Raw genomic sequence first — 20,306 nt, forward strand, 5'->3', positions numbered from 1 at the left:
TTGCTTTAAACAGATGGTTAATTTCATGGTGTAAAGAACAAGAACTGTTCTGTTAATAATTGGAATCTTTTCTGGAAGAATCCTAGGCTTTTTCACGCTGATGGCCTGCACCCCAGGAGAGTAGGAGCACAACTCCTGTCGAAGAACATAGGACGCTTCACAATATAATATGACTAGTAAGCCAGTTCTTGAATAACTGCTATGATGGCTTATGTTCTACCCACATAAATGAAGCACTTGCGCTGTCCAATCCATTAAGACTGTGTCTGTTCCCAAATAGTGAGGTCAAAATATACATTTATATGTTATATGTTAAATTTAAATGTAGGATATAGAAAAAAATCTGATTGTGATAAAACCAAGAAAAATTTAAAATAAATGAACAAAATTGTTTGGGCTCCTAAACATTACATCACTCACACCCAAAGCAATTATTGTAAATGAAATGATCATAGATAATTATTTTTTTCTGTTTGACTGATACCTGGCTAAAACCAAATTATTATATTGGTCTAAATGTGTCTACCTCCACCAAACTACTGTTATAAGCATGAGCCCCGTCAGACTGGTCGTGGGGGAGGTGTTGCAACATTATATATTGATATTCTCAATGTTACCCAGAAAATGGGATACAGGTTTACAACTCATTAGAAATACTTCTGCTTAATGTTGCACTGTCAGATATGCCAAATATATCTATTAAATCTAATAAATCTCTTGCTCTGGCTACTGTGTATAGACCATTAGGCCAGATATATAGAATTCCTAAAAGAATTTGCAGATTTCCTCTCAGACCTTTCGGTTACAGTTGATAAAGCACTAATCTTCAGAGATTTAAAAATTCATGTTGATAATACAAATTATGCATTAGGACTTGTGTTTACTGACCTTATAAAGTCTTTTTCACATTTTTCACATTTTTGACATTCAAGCAAAATGTCGCTGGGCCCACTCATCACTTACTAGATTTAATAATATCGCATGGAATTGATATTACTGATATAGATCACGGTAACCTCAAAGTGATGATGTTACTGACCATTTCCTTGTATCGTGCATGCTGCGTAACACTGATATAAATGGCTCAGCATTACCATCTGGGCAGAACTATTGTTCTAACTACTAAAAACAGATTTGCAAATAACCTGCCTGCTCTATCTAAACTGCTCTGTGTATCCATAAATACACATAAATTCTCAAGAAAGAAACTCGTAGTCTTGAGCACAAATGGAGAAAACTAACTTGGAAGTTTTTAGAATTGCATGGGAAAAAAGTATGTCCAGCTATAGACGGGCTCTAAAAACTGCCAGGGCCGATCATACCCACAAACACAATCCAAGGTTTTATTTAGCACAGTGGCTAGATTAACAAATAACCAGACGCAACCCAATTTAAATATTTCTCAACGTTTAATAGTAATGACTTTATGAATTTCTTCACTGATAAAATAGATAACATCAGAAATACATTAAGAAACTTCAGTTTCATCCATCGCACCCAAAGATGAACTGCAGTGCCCAGCCAGCAATGACATGTGGGGCCCAGATGGGTTAAGTACGGGTTCTATGGTTACTGTGTGGGCTTTGGCTGGGTGAAATCAGCGGGTCCCATGTAGGTTTTGTATTATGAGTCCCACATAGGAAGCCCATATGAGCTGATTACGTGGGCCCCATAAGGGACAGGCATGGGCCAATTGGGCATGGGTTTGAACTGGGAATGCATATATGGGTCCTGCATGGCATATTTATGGGCTAAGTGGGCATGGGTTTGATCTGGGAACACATATATGGGTTTTGAATGGCATATTTATGGTCCAAGTGGGCATGGGTTTGAACTGGGAATGCATATATGGGTGCTGCATGGCACATTTATGGGCCAAGTGGCCATGGGTTTGAACTGGGAACACATATATGGGTCCTGCATGGTGCATTTATGGGCAAAGTGGGCATGGGTTTGAACTGGGAACACATACCTTATTTTCCGGACTATAAGTCACACTTTTTTTCATATTTTGTCTGGTCCTGCGAATTATAGTCAGGTGTGACTTACTTATCAAAATTAATTTGACATGAACCGAGAGAAATGAACCAAGAGAAATGAACCAATAGAAGACATTACCATCTCCAGCTGCGAGAGGGCGCTATGCTGCTCAGTGCTCCTGTAGTCTACACTGAAGACATAGAGCGCCCTCTCGCGGCTGTAGACGGTAATGTTTTCTCTTGGTTCTCGGTTCTAAATAAATGCGACTTATAGTCCAGTGCGACTTATATATGTTTTTTTCCTCATCATGACGTATTTTTGGACTGATGCGACTTATACTCAGGTGCGACTTATAGTCCGAAAAATACGGTATATGGGTTTATGGGCTGAGTAGGGATGGCCGGATGGGTTTGATCTGGGAACTCAGCCATTTCAAATCTTCCATTTATGTCTAAATTTTTTTTAAAGTTGTGTCTGCTCAATTGTGCTCCTTCTTGCAAAAAATTATCTGTATGAAGAATTTCACCATAGCACAGAAACTGCACTGTTAAAATTACAAATGACTTGCTTCTTGCGTCAGATCAAGGCTGCATCTCATTGCTAGTTTTACTTGATCTTAGTGCTGACCATAGATCATGACATACTCATAGATTGATTACAAAACTATACAGATATTCAAGGACAGGCTTTAAAATGGTTTATATCCTACCTGTCAGATCGATAGAACTTTGTTTATTTAAATGGGGAGACATCACATTTATCACCAGTAAAATATGGAGTGCCAAAATGGACTGTCCTAGGCCCTCTGCTAATTTCAATATACTTGCTGCCCCTTGGTAATATTATTAGAAAATATGGGATTAGTTTCCACTGTTATAATGATTATACTCAACTATATATCTCAACGAGACCAGATGAAGCGTCTCAGGTTATTAATGTAACCATGGTTCCCTGAGTAGGGAACAAGACACTGGGTCCTCTAGGGGTCGCTATGCGGAACACCTCGTAGTGACCCGTGTCTGAAGCATACATTCACTATCGGTGTGACTATAAATAGACACCGGGAGAACACGTCATTCACTTCTTCGTCTGAAGCTTGCGTCCAAAGCATGGCAGGGAGCTAGAGGACTTGTTCCCTACTCAGGGAACCATGGTTACATCGTAACCTGAGACGTTCCCTTTCAAGGGAATTTCGAAGTGTGTCCTCTAGGTGTCGCTATGGGGAACAGTATACCCATGCCGCCATGCTGAGGGGAGTGCAGGCCAGAATCATGGTGAGCACTAAGTACCAACTCTACCATTTCCATGGGAGTTGCCCCTGGGACGTTTAGACGGCTGTCTGTGACAGTACCCCTTATGGCCAAAGGCCTAAGCAACATACCCAAGTTAATTGTTAGGGCCTCTGCCCAGTGTAGAGCTGAAGGCTTGGAATCAATATAGATTCCTTTAAAGGGACACGGTCTTGCCTGTCACACAGGGGCTACCGCTTGCTTTTGTATAAGCTTGCTGAAGGAGCTGTCTCAACAGATCCCTAGTAGCAACACCCTGTTTAGATGGGTATCCGAGGATACATAAGTGGAGTGGCGCCCAAGATGAACGGGGCTTTTACCAACTCAAGAAAGGGCACGAAGCAACTGCGTGATGCCCTCACCATATAGGATTTTAAAAAGAATGCAGAATACTAGTGTGCGAACTTACCACAGTGTGGTTCTCTTACGAGAGCTCTCTCGTACTGCGTCTTAGCTAAGACGCTACGGGAAAAGTCTCTTTTTTAAGTCTCTTCGCGCCCTTCTTGCCACTTCCCGCCGAAACGGGTGTGGCCCAACCTATAAAAGGAGCTCGAGAAGGCTGACTCACCTGATTTTTCATCTCTTCAGCGAAGCTCACGCATTGCTGGATCACGGAGGAAGCAAGCGCCGTCTGAGAAGCATATCAGCGGGACGAGCCATTCTGAAGCTGCTGGCCTCGCCGCCTTCCACTGCCGTTCCTGCTGCGCTGTCCGGCGCTTATATCCTTTATATTCTTGTATCCTTATATGTCCTGTGTGTGTTCGCCCTGCGACGCACACTCACACAAAGAGCTGCGTCTTTTTAAAGATGCCCTCTTGCGGCTCGTGCAGAGCCCCGCTCAGCGAAGGAGACCGTCACGTCATCTGCGTCTCCTGTCTGGGTGAGGACCATGCAGCGCTCGCGCTCGTTGACGGCGGCTGCCCTCATTGCGAGCTAATGCCTATGGTGACTCTGAGGACTCGCCTGACATCCTTCTCGAAGCCTGCATCATCCGCTGCGCTGCAGCGCCGTAAGAAGCGCCGCTCGCAGCGCCTACCGGAACCGCCTCCAGCACGGCCGAGCTCGCCGGTTCCCTCCGCCTCGCCGGCCTCCCCTGCATCGCTTCCCGATGTTCAGCGTCCGCTGTCTGCCGACGCGTTATCCGAGGAAGTGGATCTCAGGCCCGCGTCGGAGGAAGAGGACACGTGCTCTCTGCTTGCTTCGGGCAGTGAGGATTGGGCGAGCTCCGTGGATCTCGCGCCCTCTGCTCAGAGGCCCAGCAGACGGGGGGATATCGATAAAGAGCTGATGCGAGTGCTCGCGCTGGCCGCGGCGAGCCTCGGCCTCGAGTGGTCTGCACCAGCGCCCCCTTCACGTTCCCGGCTGGATGGTAGCTATCTCCCGGATGAGCGTTCTTCTTCAAGCTCAAAGCACGCCCCCTTTCTTCCTGAGCTTCACGAAGAAGTGGCGAAAGCTTGGAATGCTACATTTTCGGCGAGAATCAGTTCATCTGTTTCGCCAGCATTCTCCGCACTGGACGGTGCTAAAAACAGAGGCTACCTGTCACTTCCGCCGGTGGAACAGGCTATAGCAGCGCACCTTTGCCCGCCCTCTGCTGGACGGCGGACTAAGTCGGCGTTGCCATCCAAAGCCTGCCGCATGACGTCATCGCTGCTCGCACGGATCTTCTCTGCTGCTGGGCAGGCTGCGTCTGCGCTACACACCATGGCCACGCTGCAGATTTTCCAGGGCGATCTCCTCCGCAAGCTGGATGAGATGGGACCTGAAGCGATCTGTCTCGCGGATCTGAGGAGTGCTTCGGATCTCTCCCTCCGCGCTACTAAGTCCGCTGCACAGGCCATGGGACGGGTTATGGCTTCCGCTACGGTGGCTGAGAGGCATCTGTGGCTGACGCTTTCTGACATCAAGGAATCTAAGCATGCTGCGTTCCTCGACGCGCCGCTGACTCCTGCTGGCCTCTTCGCATCATCTGTCAACGAGTTTGTGGAGAGATTCGCCGAGGCCCAGAAAGCTTCGCTGCCTGCAGGAGTGCCCGCTTGCCTGCACACAAAAGCCGTTATCACGGCTACCCAGATGTTTCACGAAAAGAGTGTGTTTTCTGGTATTCCGGCCACGGCCGATGGTGCTATAAATGTAAGGACGATGCCCACTCCTCAGTGCCCATCTCCACATGTAAGCACAGCCCTGCACACAGGGCCTGCGCCCATAAATGCGACTCAAGTCCATCGCGCACACTGCATAGTAAGCGTGCCCACCCCTCAGTGCCCACAATTACTATGTCACATGCATCATGTGGTTTCTGTAAAAACAAAACCCATGCACGCTCGTCCGGCCACGGCCGATGGTGCTATAAATGCGGTGACGATGCCCACTCCTCAGTGCCCATCTCCACATGTAAGCACAGCCCTGCACACAGGGCTCGCGCACATAAGATCGACACAGATCGGTCGAGCGCGCCGCATAGTAAGCGTGCCCACCCCTCAGTGCCCACAATTACTATGTCACACGCGTCATGTGGTTTCTGTAAAAATGAAACCCGTGCACGCTTGTCCGGCCACGGCCGATGGTGCTATAAATGCGGTGTCGATGCCCACTCCTCAGTGCCCATCTCCACGTGTAAGCACAGCCCTGCACACAGGGCTCGCGCACATAAGATCGACACAGATCGGTCGAGCGCGCCGCATAGTAAACGTGCCCACTTCCCAGTGCCCACATACACTATGTCACATACGACGCGCTGCCTCTGTAAAACCGAGGCCCGTGCAGGTGCGCTCTGCACAAGCAGACAGCGAGTTGAAGGTGGTAAATGTGCACATATGCAGCCCACAGTTACTCGCAAACATATCGAGTCCCACGGGACCTGCTCAGCCTTCCCCCAGTCGGTTAAGCACCGAGACGGGGTCGAGGAGGAGCGATCTGCCCGCTGTGATCAGCGCGCTCCCCGCCTCAAATGCGCAGCACACCCGAGCGCCGCCGTTGCCCGGTCAACAGAGCGCGCTTCGCATCCAGCCCTTAGCCATTCATGCAGATGCATGGTCAGCGCTTCCAGGGGTTTCGGATTGGGTGCTAGGCATTATTAAAAAAAGAGGCAACTCGCTACAGTTTTTTTGATGCCCCCCGCGCTTTTCAGCGCGCGACGAAACTACGGTCAAAACAGAAGTAGCACACATACTTCGGGCCGAAATATCAAAACTTTCAAAGGGGCTGTAGAGCCTGTGTCCCAAGCTCAAAGCTAAGGGGGGCTGTACAGCAGATACTTTCTGGTGCCCAAGAGAGACGGGGGTCTCAGGCCCATACTGGATCTAAGACAGCTGAACAAGGCATTGATGAAACGCAGTTTATAGCACAGGCGATATTTGAAATTCGCCTTCGAGGGCCAAGCATACCAGTTTACAGTCCTGCCGTTCGGCTTGTCCGTGGCTCCTCGTACATTTACGAGGTGCATGGATGCAGCGCTCGCTCCTCTCAGACTCAGAGGCATGCGAGTGCTGAATTATTTGGATGACTGGCTGGTTCTAGCCCGATCACGAGTGGAGCTCGTGGACCACAGGGCCGTTTTGCTCGATCACCTCGAGAAACTCGGCCTCAGTGTCAATTGGGCAAAGAGTTCGCTGACCCCCAGTCAGACGATTCTGTTTCTGGGTATAGTTCTGAACTCATGTTCCATGACGGCGCAGCTGTCACCACAGCGCATGATGGGCATTCAGCGCGCAGCGAGTTCTTTCCGCTACGGCGCGACCGTGTCGCTCAAACACTGTCAGAAGATGCTGGGCCTCATGGCCTCAGCATCTCCAGCTCTGCAGCTGGGCCTGCTCCGCATGCGCCCCCTGCAGTTCTGGCTGAAGGCGCGGGTGCCGCGCAGAGCGTGGGCGTCTGGCCGGCTGCATCTCAAGGTCAATCAGAGCTGTGTCGCAGCTCTGGCACCTTGGACAGCGAACGGCTGGTACCGATCAGGTGTAAGCCTGGGGACTTCCCCAAATGTGAAGATGGTGTCAATGGACGCCTCCACTTCGGGATGGGGAGCGCTGCTCGAGGGCAGACCGTCCTTTGGCCTGTGGTCAGAACGGGAAAAGCTCCATCATATCAACTGTCTGGAAATGCTGGCAGTGGAGAACGCGCTGATGCGCTTTTGTCCCCAAATCAAGGATCACCACGTCTTAGTCCGTTCGGACAACATGTCTGTGGTGTCCTACATAAATCGCCAGGGCGTTCTCGGGTCCCGAAACCTGTACAGGCTGGCGGAGCGCCTCCTGGTTTGGGCTCAGCGCATCGTGCGTTCGCTGAGGGCAGTGCATGTGCCTGGGCTACAGAATCTGGGTCCAGACAGGCTGTCCAGAGGCAATGTTCCTACGGGCGAATGGTCTCTACACCCGCAAACAGTCCGGCTGTTGTGGGAGAGATTTGGCAGAGCGGAGATGGACCTCTTCGCATCCCATGAAAACGCTCACTGCCCCGCGTTCTTTTCCAAGAACGAAAGCGCACTGTCACGGGAATGGCCGTGCTGCCCTCTTTATGCTTTCCCTCCTGTCTCCCTCCTTCCGCAGGTGATAGAACGGGTGAGAGAAACGAGTTGTTCAATACTGCTTGTAGCACCTCTTTGGAAGAACCAACCATGGTTCCCAGATTTGATGCAGTTGGCAGATGTCGCCCCGTGGCCAGTACCGTTGAGGAGAGACCTACTCTCGCAGGCCAGGGGCTCGATTTGGCACCCTCAACCGGAGTTGTGGTCCCTCCATGTGTGGGCGCTCAACGGTTACCCGCTGATCTCGCGGTGGGAGTGCTAAATACCATCACTCAGGCTAGAGCTCCGTCGACACGACGGCTGTATGCCTCGAAGTGGTCGGTGTTCTCCAGCTGGTGCACAGCTCGAGGTTATTCACCCCTTAGTTGTGAGGTGACGGAGGTGCTCTCCTTCCTACAGGAGCTGTTGGATAAGGGCAGAGCCCCATCCATGCTCAAAGTTTATGTGACGGCCATCGCAGCGTTTTCTGAAACAGCGCTCGGTCAGTCAATAGGAAGGAATGATTTGGTCATCCGGTTCCTCAGAGGAGCTAGGAGGCTGAATCCTCCCAGACCTCCGTCAGTCCCTATGTGGGACCTCGCGGCGGTTTTGGAGGCCATGAAGGGTCCCCCTTTTGAGCCTTCAGCATCTGTCGTTCAAGACAGTATTCTTGTTGGCTCTCGCTTCGGTGAAGCGTGTGGGTGATTTGCACGCACTCTCGGTGAGCCAGTCATGCTTGGAGTTTGGGCCTAATGACTCAAGGGTCATACTCAAACCAAGGCACGGGTATGTGCCGAAATCCCTCAACACGCCGTTTCGGGCTCAGGTTATTGCCCTGTCTGCCCTGCCGGTGTCAGGAGAGGATAGAGACTTGAGTCTTCTTTGCCCTGTCAGGGTTTTAAGAACTTATGTGTCTCGCTCTGCTGCCTTTCGGCAGACGGAGCAGCTGTTTGTCTCGTTCGGTGGACGTTCCAAGGGAATGGCTGTTTCGAGACAGACTCTATCCAGATGGATAGTTGACGCCATAGAGTTAGCTTACGCTTCCAAGGGCCTTCAGTGCCCGTTGGGCGTCAGAGCACACTCCACAAGAGGCGTCGCCTCGTCGTGGGCGTGGTCTACTGGGATCTCCTTGCAGGATATATGTATGGCGGCAGGTTGGGCCTCGCCGTCTACATTTATAAGGTTCTATAACCTGGAGGTTCCCGCCTTGCAAGCAAGGCTGCTGTCGGTATAGTCGAATCAGGGCCCTGAAGGGAATTCTGAGTTTACGAGCGCTATGCGCTGCCGACTGTTATATGGGCAGTATTGCGTAAGACCCGCATTGCCACATTGGTCAGGCCTTGCCTCGGCTGTGTGATGTCATATTGCCGCATCTACGGATGCTGCTAGATATGGGACGGAGGGCTTTTCCCCTTTCTGTCCTGGACTCTCTGTGAGTCCCTCAGGTGACTGTGCACTGTAAATCCTGGGCATTGCTTCAGGTTTATTGGTGTGTGATCCCTGCGCGCACGGCGTTTTACATTGGGTTCCCGTAGCATCTTAGCTAAGACGCAGTACGAGAGAGCTCTTGTAAGAGAACGTACTCGGTTACTAAACGTAACCTCGGTTCTCTCTAGAAGAGCGAACGAGTACTGCGTTCTCTGCCGTGCGTACGATTCACTCTGGTTCGCTTCGGCGATGAAATAAATCAGGTGAGTCAGCCTTTTCGAGCTCCTTTTATAGGTTGGGCCACACCCGTTTCGGCGGGAAGTGGCAAGAAGGGCGCGAAGCGATGTTGCATCAGCCTGCGCTCGATAGGCTGTGCAGTTGCCGCAGAACAAGCCAATGAGAGAACGAGCCGTCTCGCCTATGGCTGTGTACTGCTGCAAATGCGCTTTACAAAAATACAAAATTAAGGATAATTTTTTGCTTCAGTATTTCGTGAAAAGAGACTTTTCCCGTAGCATCTTAGCTAAGATGCAGTACTCGTTCGCTCTTCTAGCTAAGACGCAGTACGAGAGAGCTCTTGTAAGAGAACGTACTCGGTTACTAAACGTAATCTCGGTTCTCTCTAGAAGAGCGAACGAGTACTGCGTTCTCTGCCGTGCGTACGATTCACTCTGGTTCGCTTCGGCGATGAAATAAATCAGGTGAGTCAGCCTTTTCGAGCTCCTTTTATAGGTTGGGCCACACCCGTTTCGGCGGGAAGTGGCAAGAAGGGCGCGAAGCGATGTTGCATCAGCCTGCGCTCGATAGGCTGTGCAGTTGCCGCAGAACAAGCCAATGAGAGAACGAGCCGTCTCGCCTATGGCTGTGTACTGCTGCAAATGCGCTTTACAAAAATACAAAATTAAGGATAATTTTTTGCTTCAGTATTTCGTGAAAAGAGACTTTTCCCGTAGCATCTTAGCTAAGATGCAGTACTCGTTCGCTCTTCTAGAGAGAACCGAGGTTACGTTTAGTAACCGAGTACGTTTTCAGAAAGTGCTCAAAGACTTCACGTGCACACTTACCATAACATGGATTTTAAATACTGTTCTAAGTAGGAGGCTCTTATGGTACTCTGAAAGAGCAGCTCATAGATTGAATGGTGCATCCCAAAACAATATGTTTGAGAGTCATCAACTCGATCTGTGGAAATAACACTGGAGCGCTCTGGGGAAAGAACAGAGGACTCAAACTACATGAGAGGAGAACTCTGAAATCAGAAAGAGAATAGCGCACTCATAGGCGTGAGCGCTGCTAAACTACCACGAGAACCACCCAAATAGCCCCTCATGTTTGAGGGAAGCTATGCTTGAAGTGTATAAATAAATACACCCTGGCTGAGTTGAGCCCAAGGAACCAAGATCTAACCATCTCAAGAAAGGGAATGAATCTGAGCGTGTAACCCTTACTGTACAGGATTTCAGAAAGTGTGCAGAGTCTTGCATGCACTCACCACACTTACCGAACCGCACGGGAGAAGGCAAGCTCAAATTTACAAACCTCTGGCGAGTGGAGCATCACCTAAGGCAGCATATACAAGAAGACTTCCATAACTGCCACCTGTACTTCCCGATTGATGTGTCAGCAACAACTAAGCAGCCAGGAAGCCCCTCAGGGTGACCTGGCCGGACATTCCTTGCAGTGCCATGCTGGGCCTGATGATCAAGAAGGCTCCCGCAGAAATCTGTGAACCGGCCGCCTGATACTGGAAACACGAAGCCATACCGGCCAGACATAATGCCGATGAGTGTTTAGTAAACACTGTAGTCGAGCATTTCAAAGAAACTCACAGAAGATTAGTACACACATAACCACCAGCAATTTGATACATATATAAGTATATACAGAATGGATCATACTGACCCACCCTGGTTCCTGCACTGGAGCCCCTCTCAAGGGGCGACTCCCTTTAGCCTGGACCATCGTTAAGTTGGTTACTATGAACATAGAACCAACCGAAACATCATATGTCCAGCATAGGAGACTGTTTGCAAGAAATTCCCACCTAACCTCGGTCAGGTGGAGAGCTGGTGGTTACAGGGGAATTAGGAAGGGGAGGATAAGGACAGATGTAAACCCCCGCAAAGAGAACAAGTGGATACAAAGTATCGCTCTGAAAAAAAAGAAAGAAAAAAGAAAGCTTTTTCTTTCTTCCTGATGTCTGCCAGGTTCATCCACAGATGTCTCTCTGCTACCACCATGGCCGCCATAGTCCTGCCCATGGCTGAGGTGTCCCACTTGGTAGCATGGAGAGAGATCCGTGGTGTGGCGCAGCTCAGCTGCCTGATCAGGAGAAAGGCCCTCGCCTCTATCCAGGTCTCTTAACAGATCAGTCTGATATGCTTGAAGCACCACCATCATGTGTAATGAAGCCACAGCCTGACCTGCTGCCTCTTTTGCCTTGCCATTTAAGCAAAGATGTATTTCTTGAAGGGGCTCAGATGGCAAGGAGGGAGATTAAGAGAGGATGTCTCCCACAAAGAAAAAAAAACTCTTTCCACAGGGGGCATCCTCTCATAGCCACCTTCACGCAACCCCTCGATGTCAGCATAACTCTTATGCTGAAACCAATGCATGCGAGAAGAAAACGGCCTCTTCCATTTCTTTTCGATCTTTGTATGGAGATCAGGCAGAAATGGAAGGCTCACCTGAGCTGGAGGGCTATGGTCAGACAGATAACGCTCATCAAGGCGACCTCACGGCACCATCAAAGTCCAACTTTGCCGTGGAGCGATCCATAACCTGCAACAGCTCTACATACGCAGAGCAGGAGGATTGAGAAGGTTCAGCCTCAGCCTCAGCTTCTTCACCATCCTCACATATCTTCTGATTTTCCTGGGTAAAAACCCGGCAGAGCACTAACCTCAGTATCAGAAAGTGTTAAAGATATAACATCATCCTCCCGAGGCTCTTTCTTGTCCGCCGCTGATGAGTGCGAAAGGGAAAGTCCCTCTCTAAACCACTTAGACAGGTCTACCTGTAATTCTCATGAGCTCATTCTCCTCCGTGCCTCAGCAGCGGCGGGTCCTGAACCGCGGGAAGCAGATGGCTGCCTTTTTTCCTTTTTTTCCTCGGATAGAGAGACGAACGAGAGGGGGGCACATTGCACGCAGATTGCCTCCTCAAAGACATCACGTGTGTGCTCTTCACCCAAACAAATGTCGCAAAGATTGTGTGTGTCATCGAATGTCAAATATAGCTGACAGAGATGCACACATTTTCTAAACGCTTGCTAGTAGTTGCCATGATAGACAGAGAAAGATCGCTCTTACCTGTTATCCCGATGTCTGTTTAAGGTCGCGCTGGTAGTGACGTCAGAGGCTGTCGCCACCCAACTCGTTGGTGTTTTTTCAATGTATGCTTCAGACACGGGTCACGATGAGGTGTTCCCCATAGCGACCCCTAGAGGACACAGTTCGAAGTTCCCTTGAAAGGGAACTTCAAAATTATCTAAGCTGAGTGTGTTCAAATGTAAAAGATTGGATGAACAATCATTTTCTCTTATGAAATTTGGAAAAGACAGAGATATTACCTATTGGACCAAAAAACAGTACACACAATCTTGTAGATTACAATTTGCAACTAGATGGATGTACTGTACTGTTACTTCCTCTACAGTAAAAAATTATATATTATGTTATATTAGACAGCAAGAGGCTAGAGTCCTTACCAGGTCAAGAAAATGTGATCATATTAATTTTACAGTCTCTGCACTGGCCACCTATTAAGTTCTGTATCAGTTACAAAATATTATTACTTAAAAATAAGGCCTTAAATGGTTTAGGACCTGCGTACCTAACTGTCCTTCTACCATGCCACAAGCCATCATGTTCCCTAAGGTCACAAAATGTCTTTGGTAGTACCTAGGATAGCAGAGTCCACTAAAGGAGCTAGAGCTTTTTTGGATTTGGCTCCCAAACTCTGGAATAGCCTTCCTGATAATGCTTTGGGTTCAGAGACACTCTCTCTGTTTAAATCTAGATTAAAAACACGTCTCTCTCACCAAGCATTCAAATAATACAACTCATAATTGTACTGCAGTTATAGCTGATCAAATGTGCAATATTCTTTAGCTTGGGTTAAACTGATTAATTGTACTTGGTTTTGAACAGCAGCTACACTACCCACATAGCAAACGGACTTGGCCCACATGCGGCCTCAAGGTGGCAGTGCTGGCCTCCTGTCGGCAATGGCATGTACCCTTTCAGCCAGAGCTGGGCCATGTGTGGCAATGACGGCACGGCGGGGATCTGGCAAACAACATGAGGGCCGATTGTTGATGGGAGGAATGTGGCCCAGATCAGTCCAGTGATATGTGTTCCAAATCAGGCTAAGATCTGGCAGCATATTATGTGACCCACGATAAACAAGATAAATACAATATTGCATGATAATGGTTAAATGATCACATACATTTTAAAGGGACTATAAGTAGGAATTACTCCCATCTAGTGGTGAAATTGTATTTTGCATTCAAACTAATTTTGCTCTCCAGCGCCTTGCTTTTTCAAATGCGCGTTGCATCTACGGTAGGCAATATGTACCAAAAAGCTTTGACAGGATGTCTTCTAATAGCACTTCGTTTTGGCGACGATGTTTTCTTCTCCTGTGGCGCGGCATATGTATGGTCCATAATAACAATGCAATCCAGCCTTTTAAAATTGCCGGTGCAGTTTCAAGCACCTCTCACTGCTCTGCACCTGCGTTTCTGGCTCTGACTGAAAACGCGTTGTGGAAACGCGTTGGCTTAGTACTTTTTGTCCCTCTCTGCTATTATAGTTTTGCAAGATGGCGGAACTACATGGAAGCCTCCGTCGACCTACCCGTCCCATGTATATAAAGATAATAAATTCTTCATTTACGAGGATTAGTTTAAACATTGGCATAGGTATTTGTACACCATTGAGGGCATATTTATGAATAAAAATATTGATTTTAGATAATAAAATACCTAAAAAGTTACTTATTGTCCCTTTAATGAAGTGTAGTATTGTTAAAATATAGTCTTTGAAATGGCAAGTCAAAACAGAATGAAACGTTCTCATTTAAAAATTAGTCATTAAACTATAATTGTATTAAATTTTACATGATTATTCTTGGTACAAATAACACATGTAAACAATCCTGTTTCGACAACTCCTCACTCTCAATAGACTGCATACTTTATACACTCACTCTTTATTGGTTGATTTGTTCTTTATAAAAATAAATAGAAAAACCAATGCACTAAGTTTTTTTATTGCACAGTTATGATGTGTGGGTTTTAAGTCTGATTTTCTATTCAGTTTAATGTACTTTATTGGCATAGTTTGTGTCTAAATTAAAGCATGTCACAAAATTAATAATTGCGATCATAGTAATATACAAGGTAATAATATGAAATATTAAAATTGGGTCTGGCCTATATAAGGCTCAGGTGTGGCTCAGATTTGGGGATTCTGGTTTACTTAAGGCTGAAAATTGGCCAGAAACCTGTTTTGGCCCAGATCAGGGCCAGCTAAGGCTGATTAACTGGCTGAGATTCGGGCCGGTTATGGGCCATGTGTGGCCCGAGTCTTTAATCCAGTTCTAGGCCACTTCCAGGCCGTCATTCTTTGCGGTACTTGGGCTGAGGGAAAAGTCAATGTGTGGCCCGGATCTGGGCCAGAAGACATTTGCTATGTGGGTAGTTATGTCTCTATTTGTTTCTCTGTTTTGTCATGGTTGGATTTACACAAGCTTCAGTCTGGATCCAGAACACCTGAGAAGAGATTATTTCACCCCCTCAGAGGACCTCAGAAGATGCTAACCCTGAAACAACATACAGAACTACCAATTTTTGCTACAGTATAAGTTGTGATACTGTGGGAGATAAAGTGAAGATGGGAGAAACAGTGAAGAAAGCAGTCGAATTCACCACAGAATCAACATCTCTGTTAAGTCTTGTGAGAAGCATTCAAATTCACTGCAGAATAGCTCTCCTCATCCACCACCAGTGTGCAGCATACACTTGGAACACCCACCACACACCAGCTTACTGGTGGAGAGGAGACAGAGTGGTGAAGCCGATCAGTAGACATGGGGATTGTTAGGAGGCGATGATGGTCAGAGGCCAATGGGCGAATTTAGCCAGGATGCCGAGGTCACACCTCTACTCTTTTCGAAAGACATCCTGGGATTTTTAAGGACCACAGAGAGTCAGGACCTCGGTTTAACATCTCATCCGAAGGACGGTGCTTGTTGACAGTATAGTGTCCCCATCACTACACTGGGCCGCTAGGACCCACACAGACCACAGGGTGAGCACCCCTGCTGGCCTCACTAGCACCTCTTACAGTAGCAACCTAATTTTTCTCAGGAGGTCTCCCATCCAGGTACTGACCAGGCTCAGCCCTGCTTAGCTTCAGTGGGAAACCGGTCTTGGGCTCCAGGGTGATATGGCTGCCACCGTTCACCATTGATTTAACATAGTGAAACTACAGGAACTACTTGTGGCAGAAATGGTCTTCACAACTTTTCCCATTACTTCAAAGCTTTAAGTGTTACCGAATTTGAATGTGAGAATATTTATCCATCCTTCATAGGTTTCCCCCATAATAATGTAGGAAAGCAAACAATTATTTAAAAACAATTTTCTTTATCAGACGTCTGATAAAGATCTGGGAATCATCTGTTGTGTACTCTGATAAATGTCTCAGAAGCAGTTTTACACGCATTCTAATAAATGTCTATTTGATATCTGACGGGAAACATCTTAGAGACTTATTGCATATGAGCAAGCACTCTTGCATATTTAAATGCAGACATTAAATAGACATCTCCGAGATGTACATGTGCGATTAGGGTGGTGACTGCTTTACTGTCAGGTGCTGGTGCCACCTTCTGTAGAACTTAATGGCACTAGTGCTGGTGTCGTCAAATGTTAGTCTGGAGCCCTACAGTGGTTCTCGAAGTCAGAAAAGTCATAACAGTGTTAGAGAGGAATGTTTTCTGTGGTATATTTTCACTGAAAAACAATAAGAAATGCCGCAAATATCACTGCAAATTTGGATAAAAGACACAGCACAATTAGGCCGTCAAAATCTGAAAAAAGTTCAGCGAAATCCTGGAGGGACTGTACTACTAAATATTGTAGACACTTAATTTTCTGTAAAGTTGCTTTAAAATGTACGGAGCCCCGCTCATGACATGCAAGAAAAAATAAATAAATTGTGCGCACAATTTACTAATTTGTTCTCTCAATATACTAAAATGTGCACACGATTACTATTGTGTTCCCTCGATTTACTATTGCGTTCCCTCCATTTGCTAAATCGTGCGCACAATTTAGCAAATCAAGGGAATTAATTAGTAAATCGTGGGCACAATTTATAAATCGAGTGAACGAAACAGTAAATCGAGGGAACGCAATAGTAATTGTTTTAGTACATTGAGGGAACAAATTAGTAAATCGTGCAAACGATTTAGCATAATATTTTTTCCTGCATGTCATGTGCGGGGCTCCGTAAAAATGATTTGTATTGTAAAAAGACGCTAGACAAATAAACTTGAATTGAATTTAGTAAATATTTTGCAATACACACACAGACAAAATAAATCACAGTTAAGATAGATAGATAGATAGATAGATAGATAGATAGATAGATAGATAGATAGATAGATAGATAGATAGATAGATATCTCATTCAGAAAACACAAACACACAATACAATTACCTCAAGAATAACAATATGAACTCAAATAGCACACATTTATCCATGTGTGAACATTACAGTTTTTTTTACGATTCACACATCCACACACACAAGTATCAGAACATCTCAGATATTTTTCAAAATGAAGCACTTCATTCAAAACTTGCAACAATTTAACAAAACCAAATTTTGGTCCCACATGGCACACACATGGTTCATACAGTTAGATTCTGTTTGAACCACTAAGACACTGCTGGGCAAAATTTTAAACACTTTTAACATTTCTATTTTTGATGCAATTTTTTTATTATTATTATTGATATTGTTTAAGTACATAGATATATTGACCAAACACAAAAAATGAGACAAGTACTGCACATTCATGAAAATATTTATTTCTTACCACATTGTAAAATCTTTCAGTACATCATTGCAATTAGGCTGCATTTTGCACTGAAAATCAGAACATATTCCAAATACAATATATAGTAGTACATCAAATTTTGTGGAGATGAGTAAACAACACATTAGCATCACCAGTAAGCTGGTGTGTGGTGAGCGTTCTGGTGCACTATGGCTGCCGTCGCATCATCCAGGTGGATGCTGGACACTGGTGGTGGATGAAGAGATACCCCTGATTATGTAAAGCACTTTGAGTGCCTAGAAAAGCGCTATATAAATGTAATGAATTATAATTATTATCATCTCTTCATACAGCTCGGTATGGCCACTTCATCCATGTCCTCCCTTGCAAAACAGCGAGAGAAGAATCTTCTCATATGGCGAATCCATCCTTACACAGTCTCTGCATCTATTAGGTCACAGGCCTCATCCATTGCTTGAATGAGGGGTATAACATAGGGTCAGAGATCATAAACCTTTCACTGCCATGCAGAAGGGGAAAAGGGAAGGAAGGGAGAGTGTTGTGGGAGGTACTGAAATGATGGGACCAGACAACTAGTCTGTCCACTGTTTAGTCTGTCTAAAAACAGTATGTGGCAGGTGTTGTAAGGACCTATTTTGTCATGCCAGTTCAGGACCCCATTCTGTGTGATTGCAGCATATATTGTGATGTTACCACCACGTTGACCCGAGAAATTTAAAAGAGCTCTCTGGCCAAAGATGTTCCTCCCTATTCTTCTTCCTGCACCACTGCCTTTTATTTTTGTTGAAGACAATAATTAATCTGTTAACTTTTTATAGTGCTTACACTTGATTGTTGAGTTTACAGTTAAGACTGTCTGCACACCTGATGGCCGTGTTTGATCAATAGGTTCATATGTGTAGTATTTTGGAAAGCAGTGTCTTGAAATGACAAAGAAGTGACATTATGTTAGATTTCTGTGTCAAGTGTGTTGTGTTTTGCAAAAACTGAGGCTGAGAATGTTCTTATAGTGCATATTATAGTGCAGATCTGGTCTGAGGTTTTGCTCTTTGAGTGTAAGGTTTCACTAGCTGTGTGTTATTTTTAATTTGACAGTTTTTTTCAATTGCTAACACACTAAAATTAGAACTTTCCCACAATTAGCAAAACCTTACACTCAAGGAGCAAAACACCGGCCTAGATTTGCACAACTGTAAGCACATTGTCAGCTTCACACTTTTTGCAAAACATTACACACAGTGATTTGCAAAACACTAAACACACTTGTATGCATTTGACACAGAAATTTATCATGATGTAATTTCCTTGCAATTTCAAAGTAAAGGCTTTCAAATGAGCACACCCATGAACCAAATGGTTAAACACAGGCACCAGGTTGTAGACACACCAATCAGGTTAAAGCACTATAAAAAGGCAACAGGTAAGTTCACCTGTCTTCAACAAAAATGGATGGTGTCAGAGGAAGAGGGAGACTGCGGATGAGAGGGGGAATCCAGAGAGTACCAGGAAGAGGCCAAGGGAGAGGAAGAGGAAGAGGGAGAGGAAGACCTGTGGTGGAGGGGTAGGACAAGCACAAAGAAGAAGACAACCAAATCTGTGTAACGAAATTCGTGCTACAATTGTGGACCATGTAATAAACCACGGACTAACACTGAGGGAGGCTGGATTGAGAGTACAGCCTAACCTAAGCACACGGTGGCATCAATAGTTAGGACATTTCGTCAAGAGCTCAGGTGAGAAACTTCTCTTCAGTCAACAGAAAATCCATTGCTTACTGCATGTACTACATCAACAGTACTGTATATGTACTCTATATTTTGGTACTGTATATATTCCTGTATGTATCATTTTACAGTAAGCTGTGTATTTTGTTTGGCCAACATAGGATTGAACGTCGTGAACACCAAGGAGGGAGGGGCCCCATATTCACACAGGAGCACTGTTTTCGGTACTGAACTGGATATGTAAATTATGTTACAGTATTACTGTAAGCTTAGAGAACAATGGTACGTTCAGTAATACTGTAATATATGAAAACTGGAAAATGTTTTATGAATGTTTTGTTGAAATGTTCAGTATTGACTGACTTGAGTACATGAAAATATATGTATATTTTCATCAGTCTGCACAATTGGTGTCATGTGGTGTTGGGGTATTTATTTTTACACTTTCTGTGTAAATGCTAAAAGTGTTTTAGGTTGAGCACAGGAGTTTTTAAATGATTCAAACAGAGTCAGACCATATGATGGTTGTGTTTATGTTATGACAACAAAATAAGGTTTTTATAAGACATTGTATAGTTTTGACAAGTGTTTAATTTTGCAAATGATCTGAGGTGTTGTGCTACTTTGGTGTAGTGTTGTGCTAATTGTGTGAAGGGGTTTGAAAAACCGGGCCCTGTTTTCAAAATTGTGCTTAAGCAATTGAAAAAAACTGTAGTGAAAGGTTTTCTCCCCCTCAATGAAAGTCTATGGGATTTTATGTTGTTTCAATAGTCTTAAGGTCTGACCCGAGCTTGGAGGTTGTAGCATTAAAAGACTAGGAGAAGATGTATTTAAAAATTTGGTCTCAGAAGTTTATATCAGATTTCAGTAAGTTGGCTTTCTCAAGCCAACTTTATAATGACCTTTTTCAGAATTGGTTGGTTCTGTCCAACTACACATGGTTGATGTATTTATTTTCTTTTGTTCGGTGTAATACTGTATTCACAACCACAAATGCTTACAGTAAAAAAAAAAAAAAAACTGTGTATATGATATCCAAAAATATAATATTATGGCAAAGGTGTGTGCTGTATAAGGCAAGTGTTTGCTATTGAGATGTGCTTGTGTGTTATTTTGAATGTAGTGCTTCATTTCGCAAGAGATGTGAGGCATTTTGCATTTTGTGTGTGCAATTCTTGGATTGTGTGTAAAGTTTTGAAAAATAGGGCAAAGTTTTGAAAATGTGTGTAGGTAGTTGAAAAAAAAATGGGTAAAATAAACTTCAATTTTACATTTCAGAGCAGTCAT

This window comes from Carassius carassius, chromosome 6 (genome assembly GCF_963082965.1).
Source record: "Carassius carassius chromosome 6, fCarCar2.1, whole genome shotgun sequence".
Classification (NCBI taxonomy): Eukaryota; Metazoa; Chordata; class Actinopteri; order Cypriniformes; family Cyprinidae; genus Carassius; species Carassius carassius.